The sequence below is a fragment of the Drosophila rhopaloa genome, unplaced genomic scaffold (assembly GCF_018152115.1).
Source record: "Drosophila rhopaloa isolate 14029-0021.01 unplaced genomic scaffold, ASM1815211v1 contig_178, whole genome shotgun sequence".
Classification (NCBI taxonomy): Eukaryota; Metazoa; Arthropoda; class Insecta; order Diptera; family Drosophilidae; genus Drosophila; species Drosophila rhopaloa.
This window is the reverse complement of record NW_025335059.1, coordinates 5180952-5206675: the sequence shown is the minus strand read 5'-3', so window position 1 is coordinate 5206675 and position 25724 is coordinate 5180952.

The window sequence follows — 25724 nt, the reverse complement described above, 5'->3', positions numbered from 1 at the left end:
AAATTGCGAGAAATTACTTTTAAGTCATATTATATTAATTTAAGCATGAGTTTTGCAAGTTATTGTTTCAGCACTGAAAAAATAATGCTTAAATAAAGAGTAAGAGTAGATTATCTCTTTTGATGTAGATGTTAAAGTTGTGACTTATAAGTTAGTTATAGATTATACTGTTGGAAATGCTATTTTCCCTTGCTTACATTTTTATCCAAATGCCATACTCCCAATTAAGTACATTACACATTGTTTTGATGCCTGTATTTACTGATCCTTATAATAAATGAGCAGACTTCAAACGCTGTAACGTACACTAACAGAATATTATTCTATGAACTCACTTACTAAACTGCAATTATAAGAAAGCCACAAAATGATGGAATAACACACCATATGCCCGTGTGTCCAGCTGTCAGGGGGCACATTGCTCATTTTAATGGCTGTGGAAATGAACTTTCGCCACGTGATTTGCCCAGAAGTTGGACCCTCGGGACCAGTCACATCAATAGATAATTTTTCATAATTAACTTTTATATGTGTTTTGCTTTGCAGAACATTTTCCTTGGCAAAGTAATCCCCTGACTCGCTTTGGGTTCATTAGGGATCATACAACGTTTCATTTTCATTTCAGGAAACGTTGTATTCCGGCTTTGATTGTGAAAATAACTCAGCAATTTAAACAGAGATTTTAACTCAAGCATACCTTTATTTTCATGCAAAATTTACTTTGATTTATTAAATTTCATTTTGATCCTTTTTGCCTTTTCTAAATTTACATACGTATTTTTAATGTATTAAGCCAATTACGGCCGACACGCACACGAAAATCTGTAAAACTGACCGTTGTCTTGCGACCAGGTTGTCCTTGCTGTCAAGATTAATTTAGACGAAACTGCCTTTGTGTTTCATTAAACAGATTTGGTGTTATTTACTTAAACACTTAAAATAAATGTGCAAATATTTCCATCGGCTGCACAGTTTAATTGAAATTCCTTCGCCTTATCCTGGACAGTCTGCCTTCCTTGAGGTGACAATTTAAGCACGCTCAATGCCAACGGATAATGACGTTGATTGTGGCATCTCCTTGGTCGTTTCTTCCGTCTCATTCTCGTCCTTTGCTTCCATCCATCAATCGCAGGACTCTGGCTTCCTGGCCATCCTGCAAGCCTGGTCTTCTGAGTAGTAATAGCAACAAAGGCGCATCATGTTGAGATGTTGCCGTCGCTGTCCTTATCCCTTGTCCCACGTCCTGCGTTCTGCGTCCTATGTCCTTGTGTTCATGCTCGTCCTCCACTGTTCTTGTTGCACTTTGCTCTGACATTTTGAGTTTATGGCATATTTGCATTATGACTCTGCTGCCTGGCCTGGCCTTTCTACCCCGTTCGTCCCCGTCCTCGTCCTCCTCCTTCTGCCTCTGCCCCTGCCTTTGCCCGCAGCGTGTGTGTCCTTTTCATGGTGCACTTGAACAATGACGTTGACTTTGTCGTTGAGGTTGCCATGAATGCAAGGGGCAGGACCAGGACTCCGAACCCGACTCCTGCTGACGCAGCTGTTAACAAGGCAAATAACAACGCATGCTTGCATAAAAATTATGCAAGGCTTAGTAACCTAAAACTATTTTAACCCCCAACCAGCTCCTTTAATTGGTCAATTTGGGTGCCCTCTTCTAGCCCATTGACGATCTAAAATGGAATATTCTTGTGGGTTTTTTATGCTCAACCTTTAACCCTCCGTAGCCCATCAATGCGCTGCAGCTGTCAGAGTTGAGTTCGGGTTGCATTTTGTCAGTCTTTCTAGTGGAAAGCAAAGCACTTGCCAAGGCCATCTATCAAGCATTTGGCTTTCGCCAAAATCTCCTTTAGCTCAATCCAGGCACGTTTTGGGCTTCATAATACAGAGAAAAAATCTCAAAGAAATGGGTTATATGCTAAATCAGGAGCCCATTTTTAGACTAAAGTTTCAAATGATCAAATGATATACGAATCTTTTTAATTTGTAAACTCATATAAACAAACGTTTAGTATTTGTTTTCTTGTGAAAAGTTAAAGGGCTGGCTAATAAAGGGCTTACTAGTTTATTCAAATATTATTTATTTAATTATTTATTTTATTTTACCAGCCTTGATTATATGATAAGCCATAATATTTAAATGTTTTTCTTGGTGCAGATGAGATGTACGGGTTAAGCTTTGTCTATGTCTTTTAATAAAACCAAAAATTAAAGTCAAGCTAGTTTCAACAAACTCTATAAGCCTTTTAGTCGGATTTAGTCTTTTGTTATCCCTTTTTAGTACCAGACTTTTATGTCCAGTAACTAAATGTGTTGATAACATTTTTAATTGGAAGTTCACAGATTTGCATCTGAATAAGAATAGCATGTTAAATGTCATACTGCTTCAGCTATAGAGACCTAAAAAAAGTTTAGTTGTTGTTTCGCAATGGTCGGTTTCTTTTCTTTTTTCGCCTAACAAACGTGTTTGTTAACCAAAAAATCATGCGAAGAAGAAATAACTTCAACAAAGCCGACACGATGATGATGATGGTGATAGTGATGAGAAGGATGTTGCACAGACACACACGCACGGAGTAAAACAAAGTTGAGCAAAGCAAGGGCCCACAATGTCTACACTAAACCTGAATGTGTAGCAATTTGCTAAACAAGAAAATAATTGACTTGCCACAATGTGAGGCATGCTAGCCATACAGACAGACACACACACACACACACACCCTGGTACGCTGAACCAATGTAAAGCATTCTTAAAGAGAGCAAATTGAATTTCTACCGAAGGACAAACTGCGCGCCTAAGTATGCAACACTTTTTTCCGGCCCTCCACTTCAGCGGCTAATGGCGTAGAAAAACGGGTCGCGTGAAAAGCGCATGGCATAAAAATTTATGCCCTCAAATGAAGCTCGTGATGGCTGCCAGTCATTGTTGCTGTTGCTGCTGCTTTTATTGCTGTTGATGCTGATAAGTGGAACTTGAGCGTCAACAATGCATGATGCTGACTGGCCCTCGTCATGGTCCTATTTTCCCAAACCCCCTCCCCCCCCCTAACATCACTCCACTGCAGCCGGCGATAAGATAAATTAATTCAAGTAGTTGGCCAGACTCTAAGCCCATTCAAACGCCCTCCATTCCACATTGGCCGGCTGGGCAGGCTAACAAAATTAGCTTCATTTTTCGACCCCCCGCCAATCAAAGGGCATGCATAATGACTTGACCTGCGGCTTATGAAATACGAAAAACGGCTACAGCATGCGGGTGTCCAATGATGGGAGCCGGAGCCCAATGACGACGATGTTGCCATGTCAACAGGCCCGAAACACGCGTCGCCAATTGCCGTCCCGTGATTTAGCATCCAAAAATTGTGGCCCTAGGCCGTGCCCAAAAACTCAGCCGTCGCTTGTCAAACAACGAAAATTGAAGGCGCGTGGTGAGTTTTCGTTTTCATCCAGCATCCAAATAATGACACTGGGCCACGAGTTTCAAATTGCAAGCGAGTCATCAGGAAAAAGCTGTTGTTAAATTTAAAAATAAGAGCAACAAATGTCCGTGTTTCTCACAGAAATAATTTTGTTTACCATAGGACTTTGATAAACGGAAAGACATACTATTTTTATATTTTCTTTATTTAGTAAATGAAAGAAATATTGTTCATTGGTGCTTAAACTTGATTTAAATTAGGGCTAAAATCTTAAATTTAAAGTTTAAGAGCCCATGTTTTAATTAAATTTTTTTTTCAATAATGGAAAAACAACTGCAGATATATTTTAAACCACCGAATCCAACAAAACTAGGTTCATCATCTTCTTAAATAATTTTCTAGCCACACCTACCAAAACTTTATGTACAAAAACAAACAGAATCCTGATCATCTAATAGGATATTACCGTCAAAGTAAAAGCTTTGTGTCTTTAAAGTCTCCTTGCTTATTATTTACCGATGACTGAACTTGCTGCTCATCATCATCGTTACAGTCAATTCCCATCCATTCATAGCAGTAATTTCTAATCAGATGTTGAAAGAATAATTAAGCTGTTAGGTTGTATTTGATGCCGTCCAAACGGAATACTCCCCTTTTCCCCAAATTGTTGGCCAGTCTGGGGCACCTATGTAAATTTTGGATAAGTATCCAAGGCTAGGAAATCCTTTTGGTAAACAGACTCGTAAGGTTAACTGAATTTGAATTATGCCCAGTCAACTGATGGAATTCGAAAAGGGTTCGTCATTTCGGATATCAAAAGTTGATTATTAAACGTATTCATTTTCAAATACGTTGGATTTACTGACGAACGCTCGAAATTCTAGACTTGTGTCCAATTCGAAACAAAATTAAGGAAAAATGTTCCAATATTCGGAACGAGCAATGACGGCTGGAAATTCTGCACCGTTTTATACGCTTTCAGAGGGTATACAATTTTGTTCTGAAGCTTGAAACGCAGTGAAGAAGATATATCCGACCCTATAATGTATATATCACTGGGCAAGTTGATATAGCTGATGTATACCATTTGAGAAAATTTTACTTTGTCAGCTGTGAATGCCAATCGATTGGAAATTTTATAACGATTTCAAAAAGGTATGGCATTTAAACTTTTGATTATTATTTCCCATTTGATTAAAAAATCCAAGCTAGAGGTTATTGTAATTTTGGTCAGAAGTTTGAAAGGCAGAAAGTATACATTTTCGACCTTATTCAATTTGTTGACGGTGTGACTACAAGGGTATTACAACTTTGGATTGCCGAAGCTAACTTCCGTTCTGGTTCTGATTTGCCAGTTAGTTTTCCCAGTCGGGCCCCGACAGTCCCACCCTCTGTATCTCTATATCCCCCAAACAGTCAGCCACTTCATGTAAAATTAAGGAGGAGCCAAACCGGACAGGACGTCAGAGACCAGAGGCCCCGGAGCCTGCTGACGGATGCAGGAATAGCCCCCAAAAAAATAGCAAAGACCATGGGATGCAAAATAACAACAACAATCGAGTGGCTCAATACTTAACCCATTTTCCCGAAAAAAAATAAAACACAAAAAAGTGGAGTTAGCCCGAACAATCGAAGTTGAACGTTTGAAGTGGGTTCTTTCTATAGAGCTGGGTCATTGAACGAGCTGCTAGCTGCTAGATGTTTGCCTGTTTAATAATTGAATGCAGTTATGGCGCGGCATTCAGAGTGTCTGGAAATTTAATTAAAAAGTATAATCGAAATGTTAACAGGCGGCTGTGAGGGGCCAAAAGATGGACAAAATAAAAAAAGGAAACCATAAAATTATATTTTAAGCACTCTCCAAGCAGCAATGCCGGATTCGCTCCCATCCCGTCTGTCTAAATCGCTTGGATGCTAATGTCTGTGGGCATCAGGCATCAGGCAGAAAGGCAGAAGGCAGAATCGGCGTTCTCATTTTCGGAGCTGTGCATCCTCGCTTCTGGCCCGAAATCACTTGGCCCGGCCCACTCGAAGACTTCTGCCCTTTGCACATGGCCTGCATAATGAATGGGAATGTGTCTAAGAGCCTTTTCGCCCAGCAAACTCAATGCGGTTGTTTTTGCAGTTTAATTTTCCTTTTCAGCTGCGTTTTACACTGCTTGTTCTGGCCCTCGCCATGTTGATTACAATGCGAAATAAAAGCGCAATTTGTGGGCATATTGTGGGCGAGCATTATTCGGAAGCATCTCATGAAAGGCACTTTCGTGATAGGAAGGATAAAAGCGAATATTTTTGTTTGTAAAGGAAATTCCATTGAATATATATTTTAAAGGCAAAAAAAGTAAGCAAAAGGAAAAAAGCTTAAGCAAATCTACAAGAGAGTTTACGTTTGGTGGAACCTCGGCAATATTAGAGATTGTTCATCAATAAAAATTAATAGTTTACTTGTAGGTTTTAAAGTCTCATAAAAATAAAGAAATAATTTCAAGCCCAATAGCAAAAACGCAAAATTATCAAATTGAAGGGAACTTGCACGGAATGTTTCTTTAAGTGGAGTTCTTAATTCGGTATCCAAACCCAATTAGTTGCTTTCGCCGCATATAACCCTATCATGTTTAGCAAAGCCATAATTATGCAAATTTGCAAATTACAAACATTCAATGCTGGAATTTACTCTGATTTCGGACATTAAGTGGCCGCTGGAAGAAGTGAAGGATTTCGTGTAAATTTGCTTAAATTATAGCTTCAAGTATATCTCTATCCGAAATCACTTCCCTTCGGTTATCAGTCACAGCTCTGGGCAGTAAATTTGGGGCAAATGAGTTGAGTGTTTTTTGCTATTGTATTTTTCTCTTTTTTCCCGATTTTTTATACTTTGCTTATCGGAATAATAAACGCTGGCAGCTGAAGGCCAAGTTCGCTGTGTGTGCGTGGCTGAGTCAAGGGCATCCGACTTCGCCTCTGGTCACATCCCTCGACTGACCCAACTAATTTTATGCCCATTTGCAGAGCGCTGCCTTGCGACAGAAGCCCTTTACAATTTCGGGGCGAAAGAGAAAAACCGAAATGTGTTAACTTTATCTAAATTGTTAAAACATTTACCAAATGACCTCACGTAGCTAAAAGAGTGTGTGTGCGAGTGTGTTGTGCTATCGCTCGATCGTCCTGTGGCCTTTTGCATGTCGCATGTCGTCCTTCCTAAAACGTGACTCCTGCTCTGCCGAAACCCCTATTCTTTTTCATCCCTGGCGAAGTTCATTTAGATGTTCTCCTACAGTCCTCGGACTTTTTCCCTCCTGTCTACGCTTTATTGGCCGGCCAACATGTTCTTTATGGCATTTTGATGCACGATGCATGGCAACCCTTTAACTTCTTCCTGGCTTTTGCGCTCCTTTGACGGAAGCCTTCCACTCTGACATTTATTATGCTTATTTCGAAGCAGGCTCACGTATTTTGCGTATTAAGCATACGCCCTGTATGACGTTTTCTGTTAGTCACTTTATATGTTTGAAAAATCCTCCATGCCAATATTAAAGTTGTCTCAAAGAGGGCAAGCAAATTGCAACATTACAGAAAATAAGAGACAAAAAGACCAAAATCTTAATCAAAGTAAAACCAAAAGGCTTACCTTTGGTTTTGGGTCCTCATTAGCCAGCTTTAAATACGTGCTTTTCGTTTTGTAGGTATTCCACATCAAAGAATTAGTTTTTAAATCTCTGGCATGCCAACTATGCTCAAATATTTAAACATATTTCAATAATAAACGAAAGTAGCATTTTGTGGGGATAAAAAGTTGAAAAAGTCAAAGTCTGACAAACATTTGCATTTCACCGCATTTGGAATTCGACAAATGTATCTTGCCAACCATTTTAGTCTTTGCCAACCTTTGCATATTTTCCGACGCAGCAGAGCATATTCATTGACATCTCCAGCACACATGCTACAAATGAGGGCCTAAAAACAGTCCTAAAAGTTGGCAGAAAGGGCTGAGACAAATTTATTTTTTCCTCTAACCACAGGGAAATTATGCTTTGAAAATTGACAAGTTGATTTAATGGACGGAGGCAGGAGTTCTTTTTTGGTTCACACAACTAAAAAAAGAGCTTAAATTGTTTAAATTTCATTCGTGGTTGCCTTTCATCATGTAAATGCAAATGCCACTATGGATGTGTTAGTGTGTGTGTGTGTGTGTTTAATGCTTCTTCTTGTGCCGCTCGGCATTTACAAAATGTTTTTGGCCTGCGCCCGAAAGTATGTTATAAAAATATTTTATGACATGTAAAAAGCATCAATAAAAAGGTTTCGGGCTGGTTTATTTTCCACCCACCCATCGACCCCCATTATTTCCTTTTTTCGACTCTGTTTATCGCCGGCTCATTGTTGTTGTTACCGCGCTTTATCCTTTTGGCCAGGCTCTGGGGTTATATTTCATGTGAGTGCCTGGCCATTTCTGGCTTTTGGCTCTCGGTTTTTCGGCCGTTTTACGGAAAATTACATTTAAGTATGTGTTAGAATTGACGCCGTAACAGGTTGTAAATAACGGAAAAAACCGAAATTTGTATTCCATTTAACTGTATTTGCGCTTCATACTACATTTATCATTCAAAGGTCACGAGAGTTAAACTTTAGCGGAAAACAGTCATCAATTAAATCGATTTAGCTTGATTTCATTTTTTGTTTATGTCTCAATTGCGTTTCACTAAAATCGGATTAATCGCATTCGCCTTATCCGCCGCACTTGTAATTAATCCCTGCCGCCACTCTGAAAAAACAAGAAAATGCATTGAAAACGCTCACTGGACTGGACCAAAAAAAAATTTAAAGACAGTAAAAAATCTCGTTAAAAGTTTTCGAAAATAAATTTTATGCACTCGAACGCACAGCTAATATGATAAAATGGAGACCGGTCCCGGGTTGCAAAAAAGTATTTTGATAAGCCGCTTACGACACGCCCCCTTAGCTGATGTCACAAACGGGCATTTGTGACAATTTCCCGCCCTTTTCTTTTTTTTTTTGGTGGCGCAGTAACTTTTCCATGTGCATTTCGAACTTTTGTTTTCGTTTTGCTAATTGCCAGTGCAAAGCCGCAAGCGGCATAAAAACTTTTCCCTCTTTTTGCGAGTTACTTTCATCTTTTTTTTTGTCGTGTTTGGCAGCAACTGTAAAGTAGAAATTAATTTCACTGTAAATGCACATAATCAAGTGTGTGTATAGAGGGAGGATGGGGAATCCTAGAGTCTTCTCGGGGCACACGAAAAAAAAAATGATAATGCGCCTGCTCTTGAGGCAATCAGCAAGACGAGTGCAGAAACCGTAGACCAACTCCATCAACGCCATGCAAAAACTTTTCCAACCAGCAAACAAGATAGATAGAGACGCAGAGAGCCAGTGAAAAAGAGACAGAGTATCAGACGCACAAAAAGATGAAGCACTTGGGACCAGACATTCCGCGGCCGAACTCGGATCTTAATGAAAAGGCAATCTCATCTCCTTGTCTGCTCTGCGTGCTGTAGACGTTCGAAAAACCACCAACGGATGCAGAACTGAGTGCAAAACGGAGTGCAGCTCGCAAACCGAGATGGAGGATGTTAGATGGAAGGGCTTAATTGAAAAAAAATTATGCCGACTGCGGGATTAATGTGAATTACTTGATACCCGAGTAAGATTTGTCCAAACCACATAAAGGAGAAACCTCTGAGTGCAGTTCCATGAGAGTGCGTGCTTCGGTTGATATCAAGCATACGACGTGTATGCAGCGTCATGAATATTCAAGCATTTCTACTTCATGTATTTAGATACAGATTCATTAATCGGAGCTGGTGTTTCATTAGCGCATTTCAAGTATCTTGTCACATATGTTGACTATCAGTAAGATTTTGGAATAAGCCTAAATAGTGTTTGTATGGATTAATTTAAATATACACACGATATATATGTTTGTATTTATTTAATACTATTACCGCAGAAAACTATTGAAATAATAAATTGAAATTTTTAAGCAAAAACAAAAAAAATGTGAAAGAAATGTAAATGTACGTATTTGTTTTTAAACTATCATAAGGTAGTTAATACTATTATAAATTTTTGTTGGTAATATTATAAATGAGAATGATTTATGATTAGTATTTATATTAGTATATCATTTAAGTTAAGTTATTAAGTTCTCAATTTTGCTGAATGGTGTTCATTTCATTTATTTATTCATGAAATAATGAAAGAACACCTGGTTCTTTTTTGAAAAGCTGTAAATTTTTTCTTAATTTATTTCATAATCCTTTTACAACTCGACTTAATCAAGCCAATAAACTTGAACTGAAATAATCCTCGCTGGCAATAAAAAAAAACAGTAGCTGCAACCATAACAAGCTCTTCATCTTGGTCAACAACTTGACTCCAGCAGGAAACAAGGAAAACAGAATGCAGTAAGGGAGAGATGAGAATAAGAACCTGACACTAGCTGTTCATAATCTATGCTAATTTTCGCCTTCTCTATGGCCAAGAAATTGTCGGGCAGTTTTCATTTCTTTATGCAACATACAAAAAAGACGGTCAAAAGGAAGTGGCATTAAAATTAATGAAGTTGAGATAGCAACAACAATGAAAAAAAGTGATTGTCCACTGATCGAAAAAAAAATACCCTGCAATTAATATCTCAATTGTCTAATTCAATTTTTTTCAAAAACGCGTATTAATTAAGCATGTTTCATGTTTTTATAAAGAATTTATTACTTTGATAATTGAAGTCATCCAAAAATGTGATTGGCAGTATTTCGCATTTTAAGTTTTTTTTTTTATTAAAAAATATAGGGCATACACAATCCAAAACTATAGCAAATATTAGGTCTATACGAGCAATGGGCACACAAACAAGAACAGACGAGACAGTGGCCAGGATTTCAGTCCTTTTGCATTGCCAGCTGAGAGGGAAAATCTTAATCGTGATCTTATTACGCGCGTTAATTACGAAATACTGCAAAAACAAGAAAGAAACGAGGAAGTAAGCGAAATAACGATGTTGGCTTGATTCTGCTCTGGTTTATGGCCAAAGCGGCAAAATTAAGATGCGAGAATCGCAGCAGTCCAGCGATGAGGGGTGCGGGATGAGGAATATTTTGCAGGCGCCGAGGGATGGTAAGAAAAATTAAGAAAATAGACGGCGCATAGATAAGCAAGTGCAATCTAGCACATTTTGCGGGCTGTTCATTTATCCATTGTTGTTGCTGCTGTTCCGGTTGTTGCTGCACAAGTTTTATGACCCGCTGAGCAACATTGTTGCCACTGGCCATTTTTCATTAGAACAATGCAATGGAGCTGCAGCAATACTACATGCACAGCGACGGCAAGATGGTAAAGGGCAAACAAGAAAAAACACACAAACTACAAGTAACTTTAATCAAAGTAGGAAAATCCATGGAAAATGGAAAGAGGAGCTGGCAAATTCAGATTGAAGGAATGCAGTGATCAATGAACCAGGTATTTCTTACAATTCAACGTTAGTTTTCAAGCTGAGAAAACCATTGTTAGTTGGAATTGTTAGTTTTTTGAAAATAAGAAAACGTGAATTCTTAAATGATAAAAGGAAGTCCTATTCGCGGTTCAACTAATTGTAAAAAAAACGTTTCTTTTATCTTTTTCCTATTAACATAATTTTTTAAAATATCTCAAAATGTCTATCCTTGCTACAATAAAACGTTGTTTAGCTAAAGTTTAATATCTGGAATCCGTTATTTAGTTTGATTGTGGGATGGACATTTGGACATAAAGAAGAGTTGACAACTGTTGAATAATTTATGCCGCACTACGTGAAACCAAAGCAAATAAGCGCAATAAAATAAAATGTAAAAACAAAATAAAAACTCGAGCAAAGGCAAACAATTTGGGAAAAACATATAACAATTGAAACGTATTTTATTTTTGACCAGGCCGTCGAATAAGCAGGAAGGTGGAGAAATTCAAATAAACTGCTGGCCGGGATTACACACATAAGCGGCTTGGCCGTCACCACTAAAACAAGCGATGCAACAATAAACAGGGCATTGGAACACAAACAAAACGAGAGTTAAGCCTTTCCAGCCAGCGGTTTGAAATATTTATATGGCCCGTTACTGGAGCGGAACGGATAGATTCAAAGCTAGCGAATAACTCACCAGACGACCACTTAATGCGCCGCTCAAGGACCGGGCCATGGATATAATTATAAATCACGGGCCGTCCTTTGTCGCAGACTCCGCTCCGCTTGGCCACACTCAAATAACTTAACGCCAAGTTGATGCATTCAACGCAGGATTTAATGCCAAACAGAGTTTGAAAAGCCATCATCAAGTGCATGTAACCGAGCAGGACATGGACAGCCAACCAGGACGAACCGAAGCAGATGAACCAAAGATATACATTGCCTGGACATTGAACGACAAGTATAAATGCTTGACCATCAATACCAGATACCAGTGAGGACGTGGATACGGTGCTGGAGAAATGGCAAAGGGCCTGGCACCAAAATGAAATTGGCGTTGACACAACACATCCACAAACATACAGATACACCGAAAATTAAATATATAAAACATACATGTGATGCATGAATAATCGGTAACAGTTTCAGAATACCGAAATCTTTTAGAGAACTAGGCTTTATTTATTGTAATCTAAGAAAAATAATGTTAATTAAACTTAATAAATCTGTTTAGTCACAGATTTTTGTCCGGTGTTCTGGGAGCATTGGAAGCAGGGTTCTGCCAGGATAAATGGTCACAAAAAGCGCAACAAATGGAGCTGCCATGCAAGGCAATGCGATGATGTGTATTGCCAGCTCTTCTAATGTTTGCGGCTGCGGTCGAGAAATGTGCTTGCGGCCAGGACAACTGGGATAGGGTTATTTCCCATCAAACTCTACCTCAAAACACATTTCCGGAGCGGACGAAAGTTCTTTTTACGCTTATCAAGGAATTCAATTAGCATTTGCTTTATGCATGAAACTGGGAACCCAAAAACATTTCTTCCTTAAATCGAATTCTTCCGACCACGGTTTCTTCTTTTTCCCTCTCTCTGGTTTACTGTAATTGCCCTACAAAACTTTGCTATTTGTATTTATCTTTTGGCAACTTTGAGTCGTACGTGGAGCTAAAAGGGGGTACAAGCTCCATATGCGCCAGATGCTGCACTCCACGGGGCGTATGCGTAATTTTGTGCCACATTTTTTTCGTTTTTCTCGGAGAGATTTTCTCTTCTCTGCGGGTTTTCCCTACCATTTTAAGTGTGGGCGTAGCCGCGTTGTAACAAAACGGGGGAGAGTGAAGAATGGGATAGTGAAAAGTTTCGTTTATTTCCCTTACTCACATTACAATGTCTCCTGCTTTAATTGTCAGCACTCTGCTGGTTTCTCGTTTTAATGCGTTTCTTAATGGCTTAAAAATAATAATTAAAAAGTATTAAAGGGAAACCATTTTTTAAGTCATTTTAAAATACATCTCGAAACGAATAAATAAGTATTTACTGTGGTTCACAGCGCAAGTGACCATATCAAGTTTCAATAATACCTTGCAAAGCAGCGTATTTAAGAAAAAAGCATTTATGGCTGGTACACAAATTTGTATATTAATGTAAATAAAAAAACGCTTCAATCATAGCACTCATACCAAAAGCTTATGTTGAACAATCTCTGCGAGAACATAAAGTGAGTTCGTTTTTGCTGCCAATGTCCTGCTGTTAAATTGATGAATGCGTCGCCATTCACAGAGGCGGTGAAAATGCGTCTATGTTTTTATGCGGAGTTCTGAATCAAAGAAATGTTTGTGTGTTGGTGCTTTGCCGTTGACAGGAAAAAACAGAAAGCGGCAAATGGGAATCAGAAAACTTTTCGATGTTATGTGAAATCGGGGGTGTGGTCGACAATTGTGATGCATGTAAACAATAAAATGAACAAATCAACATTTTATGGATTATTGACAAGTGATATCAATCATCGTGGCTGCTCTACCAGCCCCTTTTCTGTATCGCCCCATAAATTGACCATGTCTCGTTTCTAGTTTGCTTTTAGCTGTTTGCGAAACTGTAGCTCATACTGGATTGCAGTTTTGTGGCATTTTTCTGGTCGTTTTCCACAGTTTGCTTGATTAGCTGTGAAGTTGTTTATGGCCGTTAGGATTGAGTTTTCCCCTGCGATGTTGGCCGTTAGTGCTGGCTTAAATTTTGCCTATTAAAATTGACCCCTTTGAATAAATGACATGTGCTACGGTTCAAAATAAAATATAACTTTCCACTCATAAAGGAAAACTTTCCGGACTGTTAACGAAAGTCATTAAACCCCAACGCAGGTGCTAGAAATGTTTAATATTACAATTTTAAAAGACATCAGCTGGGTTGTACAAAAAAGATAACAAAACTAAAGTCCAAATTACCTGCACACATTTAGCATGAGTGCAAGCTGGAAAACTAATTGAAAAAATAAGTGCGCAGCTAGTGGAATAATAAGAATGCGAACTTTGGCAGCTGTGTGAAAGCTAAAATGTTATGGTGCTAACTTAACCAAAGGGTAGCTAAAATATTTTCATAAAACTGAAATTAAACACAAGTACGGTTTTCAATGAGTGGAGCTCTTTGGACAAATATTTTTTGGCTAATTAAACGGCAGTACACAAAATCTAATCAAATTTAAATACATACGTACAAGCACAACAGCAGGCATTTTCACAATTATAATTGGCAAAAATCATATTTCGAATGGTTGGAGAATATGCACCGCAATTTTGGGCTCATTTGGCACGCACCGAACAATTTTATGCCACAATGCGCAATTTAAAATTAAAAATACTTTGGTTTCTAGCAGCTATACACAAACATTCAGTGTGCACGGGTTCTATCTTAATAAAATCAAATGAAATTCGACAACAAACTGTGCCTCGTTGGCAATATTTGGTTAATTATAATTGCGGCTAAATAATTGCTGGTTAATTAAGTTCAATGGTCACTAGTGTTACATTTGTTATTCCCTATATATATATATATAACCGAAGTGGGCAAATGTTTTTTACACTTGGTTTAAATTTACTTCACGTGGATTGAAATTCATCTATATCAAAAGTTTTGTACATATAACATAACTACTGAAAGTTATTGTTGGATAATTTATTAGTTAGTACTTTATTTATAAGATATTGTAGTAAACGATTTTCTTAATAAAATAAAACAATCTTTACGCTCTTAAAACATTTTAAAACCAATTTTCTACAAAATTTTGTTTTAGCTTGCATTGTTTCAAATTTTAGGTAAAATTTAAGGTGTTGTGCCATTTTCATGGGGGTACGTGCCGTCTAAAAATTTGGTGTATATGTTGTGCAAATATCTGTTTCGAATTTACATAGCACTAGCTTCAAGTACATATACACACACGGCGCATATACACAAATGAATTACTTCCGCCTGCGCTTTGTTTCCGTTTCCCTGCCGAAAATGGCCAAATTCTGCCATAGTCTCTGGCCCCACATCCTTGGCTCCTGCCACCCACTTTCCGCCACCCAGCGGTCCCCTTTCCACAGCACCCCCCCTTTGGAGTCCCATGGTCCGACCCTCACGTTCGCTTCGCTGTCACTTTTGTTTAATTTTATTTGTTTTGGCCGACGGCGCGTATACGCAACGCACTGCAATATTGAAAAATTCCTTTGTTGTCATTTGCCTTTCCCTTCGCTTCACATCCCTGTAGAGTTTCGTTTACGCTCCTTGTAACTGGCACCGTTTTCAGTTCTCAGTTCTCAGTTTGCGACAGTGTCGTTGGCTTTGTTTGCATTTGTTTTCATTGTACAATTTTTGTGTCAATGCAATACAGCCATTTTGTCTGGCATAGATGTCTGTTTCTCTGTTTCAAATATATATGCACACATTTGCGCTTGCTGCTGGCAAATATTGGCACTCAAAGCAATAATTAGTCCGGCTCTTAGCTTTTATGGTTAAATTTAAGAGTCGCGCTTAGCTTAAGGCGGCTAATGTTGCAAGCGACACATATAAAAATGTTTGATATGTAGGATATCAAAGCTGAACATTTAAATCCTTTATATTAATTAAAATGATATCCCTTAGACTAGTACTTTTGAACCTGTAAAATTTACATGCATACAGTTAAGTTACATGATGACCCTTGATCTGACCGAAATCATTTAATTTTAAATGGTCATTTCTACTTTATGCCTTAAACAATAATTTGGTTTTCTAAATTCTGGTAACTTGAGACCGTTTTATGAAAAATTACTTGTGACTAAGTACTTTGCGTACTCAATCAAAGTTCACTTTTATGTTTTCCCGCAAGCGCATTAAAGCAATTAAATTTAATTGTCACGGCCAGTTCCATGCAATTTCAAGACTATTTCCCAATTCCCCAAAATGCTGAGCCAGAAAAGTTCTATAAATACCTGTGAGCGAAAGCAAAGTTCATGGGGACAAGGACAGTGGACCATTTGCGATCATTAATCATGTGGACTTGTAATTTATCTTGGCACTGGCTTTTTATTTTCCCCCGACTTGATGAGTTCGCTACGGGTCCACTCCCACCTGGCGGGAATAAAAACTTTGCTCCCCCAGGCGGCTGCCGCGAAAATACTTTCTAAATACTTTTTTAATAGCTTAAGCGCATTTCCTGTTTTTATTAAAATGAGACCGAGACCGAGACAGAGACCGTACCCAAAACATATGCCCAACAATTTTTTTCCCGTAAGTTGGGAACTTTGTCACCGCGCAAAGTTTCAGCCAGGGGCATGCCTCGCAGTGATGGGGACTTGCACCTGCAGCCACATGCCTCGATAGGCGGGTTTCGGCTGCTTGGCTGGGCACTTTTATGTAAATCTGCTAAATTAAGTGCCAGCCGCTTGTCATCTCCTCCCAGGTGATTGTCGGGCGTCCTTGTGAATTCTTTGCTGCTTTGCCTTTTGCTTCCATTTCATTCCCCACTCGCTGTAATTTTTTTCATTAAGCCAAAAATTTAAATGAAATACTTTGATGGTCTCCGTCTACTGTGCAAATAGAGAAAGAACAGGGGAACGAACTAAAAAGAAATGTAATATTACATTTCAAAAATTTACCTACAGTGATGAAGGAATATGAGTACGCAGAAACGGTAGCAGGTATTTTTCCCTTGCAACTGGCTCTCAATTAACTCTGTTTGATTGCCTTAATCTGGGGTTTTGTGCTAACCAAATTTCCCCTACTTCGCACTAATCCCCTTTACAAATTTAGGAGCCGTTTAAATACCCTTCACAATGCCGGCGGGCTAATGACTAAACCCGGCCAAAGGCAAAGGGCGGAAATGCAACAAATAAATACAAAAAGGCGACTTAATGCCACCAGCCGCAGTGGAAACTGAACTGAAATAAAGTTGTCACAGAGCCGGGAAAGCCTTTGGGCCAGGCAGGACCTCGTCCTGGCCACATGCTCATTTAGTTGGAGGGTCAAAAGGGGGAAAAAAACAACACAGACAAAAAAATAAGAAACAAAAACTATATAGAGAACAAAACAAACCAGAAGTGAAATAAAATTCTCGGCAAAGCGAAGGAACAGGAACAGCCGGCGTTGCACGTCATTAGGGCAACATGCACGCCTGAGTTGCAAGGCCAGCTGAGGGCCACCCATCGCCCACCGCCCACTTCCCATTTCCCCTTGGATGTGGACAAACATGAAACTGTTTGGCTAAAGTGAAAATTTTATTTTGCAATTTTCTGTTTAAGGATTTCTATTTCCGCTGGGCCCTCGGCCAGACAGGCTACCATCTCCCTTGCTAAAAAAGAAAATAACAGAAAAGCCGTAAACAAATAAGAGAGGAGATGCAGGGAGTTGGAGTTGGTAGAAGAAATAAATAATGTATGGTGTCGCCGGCATTTTAATAGTTTTGTTAGCCTTTTTCTCGGACGCCGCCAACCAACGGAAGTAACTTTTATGCGCGGCCTTAAAAAGGGTTTTCGTCCACGGGGCCGTGATGCAGTGGGTGGCAGGACGAGAGGGGCACTGCCACTGCCCCTGGCTGTGTCTTAATGGATTTTGTGGCTCTTTTTATTTGGCACCATGCAGAGAGCTTGAATTTCCTGCGGCCATCCGACGGCTTAAGGCCTGTTCTCCGATATTTCTCTTTAAAGTAGGCTCAAGGGTTAGGCTTATTCCAATCTGATTGCAAGTTTATGGTTGCTTAGTGAATTCTTGGATTGGATAACGAAAAGCAGTGAAATGCGAATGATAGCTGAGTTTACTATTTTACAATTTACATCAAAATAAATTGGTTTATTTATTGCAAGTGTACTTAGTCTACTAGTTTACAAAAGTTTTGTGTTTTTGCTTCAGGCATAATTATTATTGATTTATTGTGATACAAAATAAAAATGGTAGAATAACACTTTAAGATCATTAATTATATTTTAATATATGTAAATATAAGGTTTGCCCACAATAAAAAATTATTAAAATGAAATCTTAAGGCTTGGATAAGCTGCAATGCTGATGGGGCTCATCCGATTCAGTGTTCAAATCCTGTTTTAGCGACTCAGAAGCATCAGCGGGATGAAAGTAAATCTCCGATCTAGACAGCTCCAAGCCTCGATTCGCTGATTGTAGTGGCTCCCTTGGTCGAAATTTGCGTATTTTAGTCTTCCAGTAAATGCGAACCTTTGCTAGGAAGCCCATACTGAAATAATTTTCAAAATTATGAGCCAAAAGGCGAGGCCAATGTTGGAATTTAGAAGTTCAGAATCAAAGCTTTGACACTTGGCAAAGGATTTCTGTTTCGAAAACACCATGAATAAATAAAAGCGCCTATATATTATATATAATCCCTATGGTCGAAATACACAAAAGGAAAGTGTCGACTCGCATGCTTTTGCTTTAATGGCGGAAAATTCCCTAGGGCCCAATTGAAATGACTGACACAACTTTTCTGGTTGATACTTTTTTGTTTTACCAACTTTCATGCCAGCAGCGAACATGTAAGTTGTATTCCATGTCTGCGAGCCAACATAAGCCAGCACTCATAATTTCAGTAGGTGTCTGAATGGCAATGCGTTCGGGATTGTCGAGTGGTGGCTATAAGATTTCCATTTGAAATGCATAAGAACCTGATGCCACTTAAAAGTTGGCGAGTGCCGGTTTCGTAACGCATTTTGTCACTCCTCGCGGCGACAACTTTTCTAAGCGTCTTTTAATTAACAGCCATCAAGTGCAAGGATTTCAAGGACCGTGCAAGGCATCAACCACCGCACTCAAAGGCAGAAACACACACACACACACACAGAAAGACGCCATATTGAAATTCATTAACATGGCTTCCTTTTCGTCCTCGTCGCCGACTTCTCATTAATATGGCAAGTTAAATATTTATAGCATAATTCTAGGAGCTGCTACATCACCAGCGCATTGTCTCATTCATTGTTGTGGTGTGGATGTCGCGTAGAGCGTGTTAAAGAAATTAATTAATATTCCGTTCACCACACTCACACACACCTACCCGCACACACACACACACACACACACACACGTACAACGGGTTTAATAATGGCGCATGTGTGACGCGATTTCCTCTCACCATTTTCCTCATCTCGTGCGGTTCGCGGAGTTTTCATTGCCGCGCCCCCTTTTCGGATTACTTGCCATTTTTCGTTATAGCGCCTCAAGTCTGACGTCGCTCATTGTGTTTGTCACTATGTGGAGCAGAGACAGACCCACAGCCTAGGGTGAACCTTAGTTGAGTCAAAATTTAAGGTCATACCCCCGAGGCCTTTAAAAGCTTGTGCTTTTACAACATTCCTTAAATTTGGGTTCCAAACTTATTATTTTTACCCAGTTAAAAAGTTCTTTGGGGTACAAATTTAAAGTAACAAATTGTTTATATAAAATATCAATTACAAATTATAGGCTTAACGTTTTTAATTATTTAAATAAAATAAAATAAAATTATATTGTTACTTTCTTTCAAGAAAATAATATAATGGATCAGGAAGGTTACTATTTTTTTTAAAGATAAAGAAACAAATCCAGAACGAAAGATATCCAGCAATTTAACCACCCTAATGCACATAAACAGACATGTGTGTGCTTACAGTTAAAGGCGCTTTCGTGCTGTTCGGCTTGTTTTAATCGTGACATGCCCGCAATCCATTTTTATATATCTCATGGCTTCCAAATTAAGTTATAAATTAAAAAAGCACTTTGTCTTGCGTTTTCTTTCGAAGCAAATTAAACGGCGGCCCAAAGGTGGCAGGGAAGGGATTAGCAATTCCTGAAATGGCTTTCTTTTAATGAGCATCATTTCCAGCGAAGATTAAGATGAGAAATCTCTGTGACTTGTGTGTGTGCCTAATGTGTTTTATTTTGTTCATCCTTAGCCGCACCCCTTGTGGAAATTAAAGCCATTTGGAGTTTGAAATTGACTTTTCCACGTATGCAGCACTTATCTTCAAGTGCAACCTATCCCACTTGAGGGCCTGATCTAGCCTGAAGTCCCTATGAGCATCCAGCACTCGACTCCCCACTTCAGAACCCTTTTGAAGGGTGCAACCCCCTGCTAAGCAGACAGTTTAACTTAATTACCGCCTCCGCCAACTGACGCTTTCCACCGTTCTAGTCGACACATCAGGCGTAAATGAACGGAAATGAATTCATAAAATGTGAGGCGCAAATGCGTTGCACACTGAAAAACTCAACGTGACGCAACGTTGCGCGTTTAAAAGTGTAAACAAAATGTATGTGCCCCGTAGCTTGCTTTGTCGCCCAGTCATAGAGCCATGTGAGGGGCCAAAGGGTTTAGGGTTTAGTGGCTGCAACTGCAGGTGAAGCACTGAAGTTACCCCGAGTTGCGGCCCTAAAAAAAAACCTCATCACATTTGAAATAAGGGAAATGAACAAAAAATACCGCAAAATGGCAGAGCGGGTTGACGAGCGAAATGGCGGGTCACACGGTGTCACCAAATTAAAACCAAAATAAAAACCTCCGGCACAGGAAGTTGCATTCAAATGCACTGACATTAAGCCATTGCAGTGCAGTGTAAATAGGAATATCGCACACAGTTAACCCTGTGTGCATATGAAGGGTTAAAATGGCAAACCAATTGCCAAGGGGTAACTATAGACCAATTGTTGGCAGCTGAAATTTATTTAGATATATGTATGATTTAAATTGCAATTGTGTATGAAATTTATAGTTGCCTTTTTAGTTCCAAAATATTTGTGATTTTAGTAAATATTATTATAATATTGCAACCACATAATTAACTATGACTATTGATTGATGTTATATTTAAAAAAATAGAAAAAATAGAAAAATAAATAAATAATTGATAGTCGCACTTTAGTAGCTAGTATTTGCAGACGTTACATTTATTTTAAATTCCAGGAATTAAGACAAAGTCTAGATTAAAGTGCCTAAGAGCCCGTGGCTTAATTCATTCAAATTCGAATCACATCGCGCAGTGGCTACAATCTTTCATCATTACTTACTCCACTGTAAGCCGTTTGGAGAAAAGGTTCGGCAGTGAAACTTGCAGTTTGCTTATCTCTCGCTTGTTGCCTGTCGTTACGTGAGCCTGTCATCCCGGATTAAGTGCGTATCCTCGAATGCTCATTTGGCCTTTTGTTTGGCATTGGGCGCCGAGCCTGGAAGTTGGCAGCGAACTTTGGCCCCCAAAAAAGTTACCTTTCTCGCAGAAAAACACACACACACACACACACACTTTTGTGCGCCGGCTTTTCACACATGTGAGGCGACGACGCGTGTAAAAGTTTTTGTTGCATAAAATTAGGCGTGGCAGCGGGATATGAAAAGGTCCTGGGTTGAGAGCAGCTGCCTCATCGTCTTTAATCAGCGGCGTGCGCTCGTTTAACGCAAATTAAATTTCTGTTGTGTAGGAAAACTCCACTCCTCGCTGCTCATGATTAACGCATTTTCCTTTTAATTTCCCTCAAGCCCACAGACACAGGCACACATTACAGGTCCACCCTCACCATAGCCGCCTGCATTTGTTGATAAGATTTTAACACGCCGCGTAGGTTTCTCGCAACAAGCCCGAAAAAGTTTTCCCGTCCGCCGCTGGCTGTTTTTCCTCCGACAACTTTCCAAGCCGGGTCCTAATGCGCGTGGAAAGGCGCCGGCAGAAAGGTGAGCGAAGGACAGGGTCCTGAAACCGTCTAAAGCCTTTGGCGCACTTTGCAACCCGTAACAGAAACCGAGAGTGTCACCAACAAATACCCTTTAAAAAGAGTAATCAGGAATAAAAACTGGAAATTGGAAACCAATAAAACTGATTCATTTCCTAATATCTTGTAAATTGACTTTCCTGGCTTTACTCATGTCACTTATTTTGTTGTTTGACCTTTATACTATATTTTTTAAAAGTTTACAAGCTTTAATGTGCAACATATTTTCTGTATTTATTTTGGTTTAATTTTTAGGACATAATAATAAGAAGATTTAAATATGAATATTTCAAATATTATTTAAAATCGTGTATCCACTCTTCAAAATGTGCTTTAAATTTCATATTTTAGTTTCGGAAATTTGTTCCAAACCTTATGTGAAGTCCATAAGCTTTGCGTTATCCCTTCAAAATTAAAAACTTTCTTTGCTTGTGCTTGTGACTTCTTTTTTTTTGGCTTGTTTCAGAGGCTTGTGTGGAAAAATCTCAAAGCTGTCTTAAAATTTCACCAGCAAAGTTGTGTGAAAGTGGGAAAAAACTTCCTGGTCTCCTTTGGTCCTGGGCTGTCACACGAGCAGATCAACAGATTAAATGAAAGTTTTTCCTCTTTTTTCCTATCATTCCGGTGGCTGCTGTTCTGGTTGCTGTTAATTCCCCTGGTAATATTTAGGTATGCACACAAGGCATAAAGCATTTTATATTGTTGCTGTCATTTGGCATAAAATGCTCGCTGATTGCGGTTAATGATGACACCGAAGATAACCCGTAACGAAACGGCAACAATGGCTCTGGGGATCCGGACAGGTGGGCTCGGATTTTGCCGGCGGAATGGCGACCGATAAGACCTTTGACAAATGTGCACTTTTTAACACCTTGCGGCACCGAGGGGCTGGCTTGATGAGAGCTGCAGATTGTGCCCGGAGCTTTGCATTGTGCAATTAAGATTTTCTAAATTGCCTCCAGAACTTTACTTCGGGTTAGATACTAATCCTAAATGGGAATATTCATATCTTTGTACATAAAGTTCTCTTGTAAAAGTATTGCTATTAAGATTCTGAAATATAATAGTTGATTGTTTTCTTTTAAACTAATGAATTTATTTATTTTAATAAAAATTATTGTTTATTAGTTTGGCTTGCATATTCAAATCAAATGGCCATCGTTGCATGCTCAATTGGCTTTGTACCTAAAGTTTTCTTGTATAACGTATTGTTATTAAGATTCTATACTATAATGGTTGATTTTTTTTTTAAACTAATGAATTTATTTTTTTTACTAGTTTTGTAGTATATCTCATGTTCCATCGGTGCATTTTTAATTGGTTTTGTACCTAACGAAGTTACTATACTATAATAATTGATTGTTTTCAGTAATGAATTTATTTATTTTAATACAAATTATTGTTTATTAGTTTGGCTTGCATTATCTCATGTTCAAATCAAATGACCATCGAAGCATTTTCAGTTGGCTCCTGTCAAGATTAGGATATCCCAATTAGGAGTGTTTGATCTGGGTAAACAAGACGGTACCGATTACATGTTTGTTTCGGCTTCATTCGAATATGCATAACAAATATTTGGTTTCCGAATAGCCGGAATCGCAGCTCAGCTCATCAGCTGTCGAAATGAGAGCAGCTAATATCAGAAACTGGGGAAACAACTACACCAACAACTACTGGCAGTAGTACCACCTATGGAACAGAGGCCGACAAGTGCACTTGGACTCCGGCAAAGGGGCGCCGGAGGGGCGTGGCAGGTTGACCTGTGTGTGGCGGCAACATGTGAGTTGCGTTTAGCTAACGCCAACTGTCAGTGGCGTGAACAAGTGCCATTGAAGTATCCCGTTCACGTTCACCCGCCCTCTCATCATTCCCCGCAGTACGTGAAATTGTTTCGACGGTGTTTGTGTGTGTGAGTGGAGTGGATTATAATGTTAATGGAGGGATGAGAGTGCAAATGTCTGCTCATGACATTCATTTGGGCAACAAACACATACATACGCTTCATACTTCTCGATTCCATATCTATCCGCTTGTTCAACACGCTACATTATTGTCATTATCATACGGCTTCGAGGACTCAGCCAAATGGAATAAAGAAAAATTCGCGAAATCATGCACAAAAAAAAAACAATATGATAAGGGGGGTTGCCATATAAAGGCGCACTGATATTTTTGACAATATTCAAATTTATGATCTTTTTTTGAGCTATACATAATTTTCTTACATAAATAAAAATTCACTATCATATTATGATATATCGTTAAGGCTAATACTACATCAGATATCAAAGTAATGCAAACAAAAACTTATAGATATTTTAATTAGAGATTTAAGTTACATATTTATTTACATTCATTTAACGAGTTTACCAAAGTCAAGCACCTGGCATTTTTTTCTGTGCACATACAGATAAGCGTATATAATTAAGGAGCCGCTCAAATCCCGAAACCACAGGAACCGCACAATCAATCTCAAGTTGTCTGAGTGGCTATGCCATCTCCCTCCTTTGTTCAGAGCGAAAAATAGATTTATAAGTAAAGTGTTTCTGGCTACGCCTAAATATAATAACTTCAAAGGCAGCCAAATGCCAGAGAAGTCTTGATTTTGGAGCGACAGCTGTTTCAGTCGCCCGAAATCACGTATACGCCGCGTGCGCACCGAAGTTGTGCTGTAATTGAAACTATTTACTTTCTGGCATTTTCATTAAGGGCAATTTTCGTGAAATTTAACGCACTTCCTTGGAAATGTTGCCCGGTGTCTGCAATTGGCAGTGCCTGAGGTGCGGGGATGCTAATTACTTGAAAATCAATTGTCGCAATTCATTTTGAGCTCGGGTTTCCGTTGCCCCATTGGTGTGCACTCCCTTTTTGAAGGGCTGTGTGGGTGAGTGTGCTGTGTAAAATTAAGTATGTTAATTTAAATTTATCGTTCCAATGATTTTCATTTCCTTTTCGCCGTTTCCCTTTTACCCAATCCAACTTGCATATTTCTTCAAATGGACTTTTCTTTCCCCCAACTGTGGATGGCAATGATTTTTGCAAATGGCCTTAATGAAGGCGTAGGCAGCAGCTGATTTACCCTTGCCCGCTCTATCCTGTCGTGTAATCAACGGCGGCGAAGCCATAGCCATCAAATTAGCAAACGTCGCTAAATTAGTGGGCCAAAGGAAAAAAATTGGAGAAATTTCTACTCCTGTGCGAGCTGGCCTTGTAGGGTTACAAATGAAGCCATAATTTGTGCAGGCAAAGGAGTATAATTAGATGTGATATGTGAGAGATTGGGTAATCAGCAAGTCACACGAATCGTTTACCCTATTTTTATCATTTGTGCTGCCATCTCCAAAAATAAACTTTTTGCGTAACTTTTATTTCCATTTGCTAAATGCTTTTTTCTCCTTCTATTATATTCAAGTTGACTTTTTTGACCAAACCCATGGGAATCACATACAAACACATGAATTTAGTTTGATTTTATTTTCCTAGCACATTTTTCGTTTATCAATTCCTTTGTGTATGGCTAGAAATTTACGTTTTATTTACCAGAGTGTTGCGATTTATTCGGTTTTTATTTTTTGCAAATTTAATTTACCGGAATGCTTGTATTTTTACGGCAATAATGAACTGTTTTTGTTGTCGCTGGGGAAATCATAAACAGTTTTGCATTTGATTGTTTGTAAATAAGACTCAAATTAAAGTAAATTTGAAAAAACTAATATGAACATTTTATGATTTTAGTTTTATTGAATCCATTTGCTGTTTTTTTAAAGCGATTTTAATTTTACGGACTATTGAACAATTTTGCCAGCAATTACCTAATGAATGGATTTAAAGAAAAGTTTCCGCTTCAAGAAAAAGACTGGAAATTTGCTCTAAACAAGTTAATGACTCGATGTAAAATCAATTTTTAATATTTTATGACTCGACTTTCTCCCGATGTCACATTTTCACGCATAAAAAGACAAAGGAGGGTAACGACAGCAAAGGAAATTGCAGAGAAAGGGAAAGCTGAGCTAAGTGCTTAAGTTGCTGAAGAGGGAAAAAGGGGATTTTGGTTACTTATTTTCACCACATATGCTCTCCCCCAGTCGGTGCGTTTGTATGGGCCATATAAATGCAAATGGCTTATGAAAATAATTTGACAGTAAA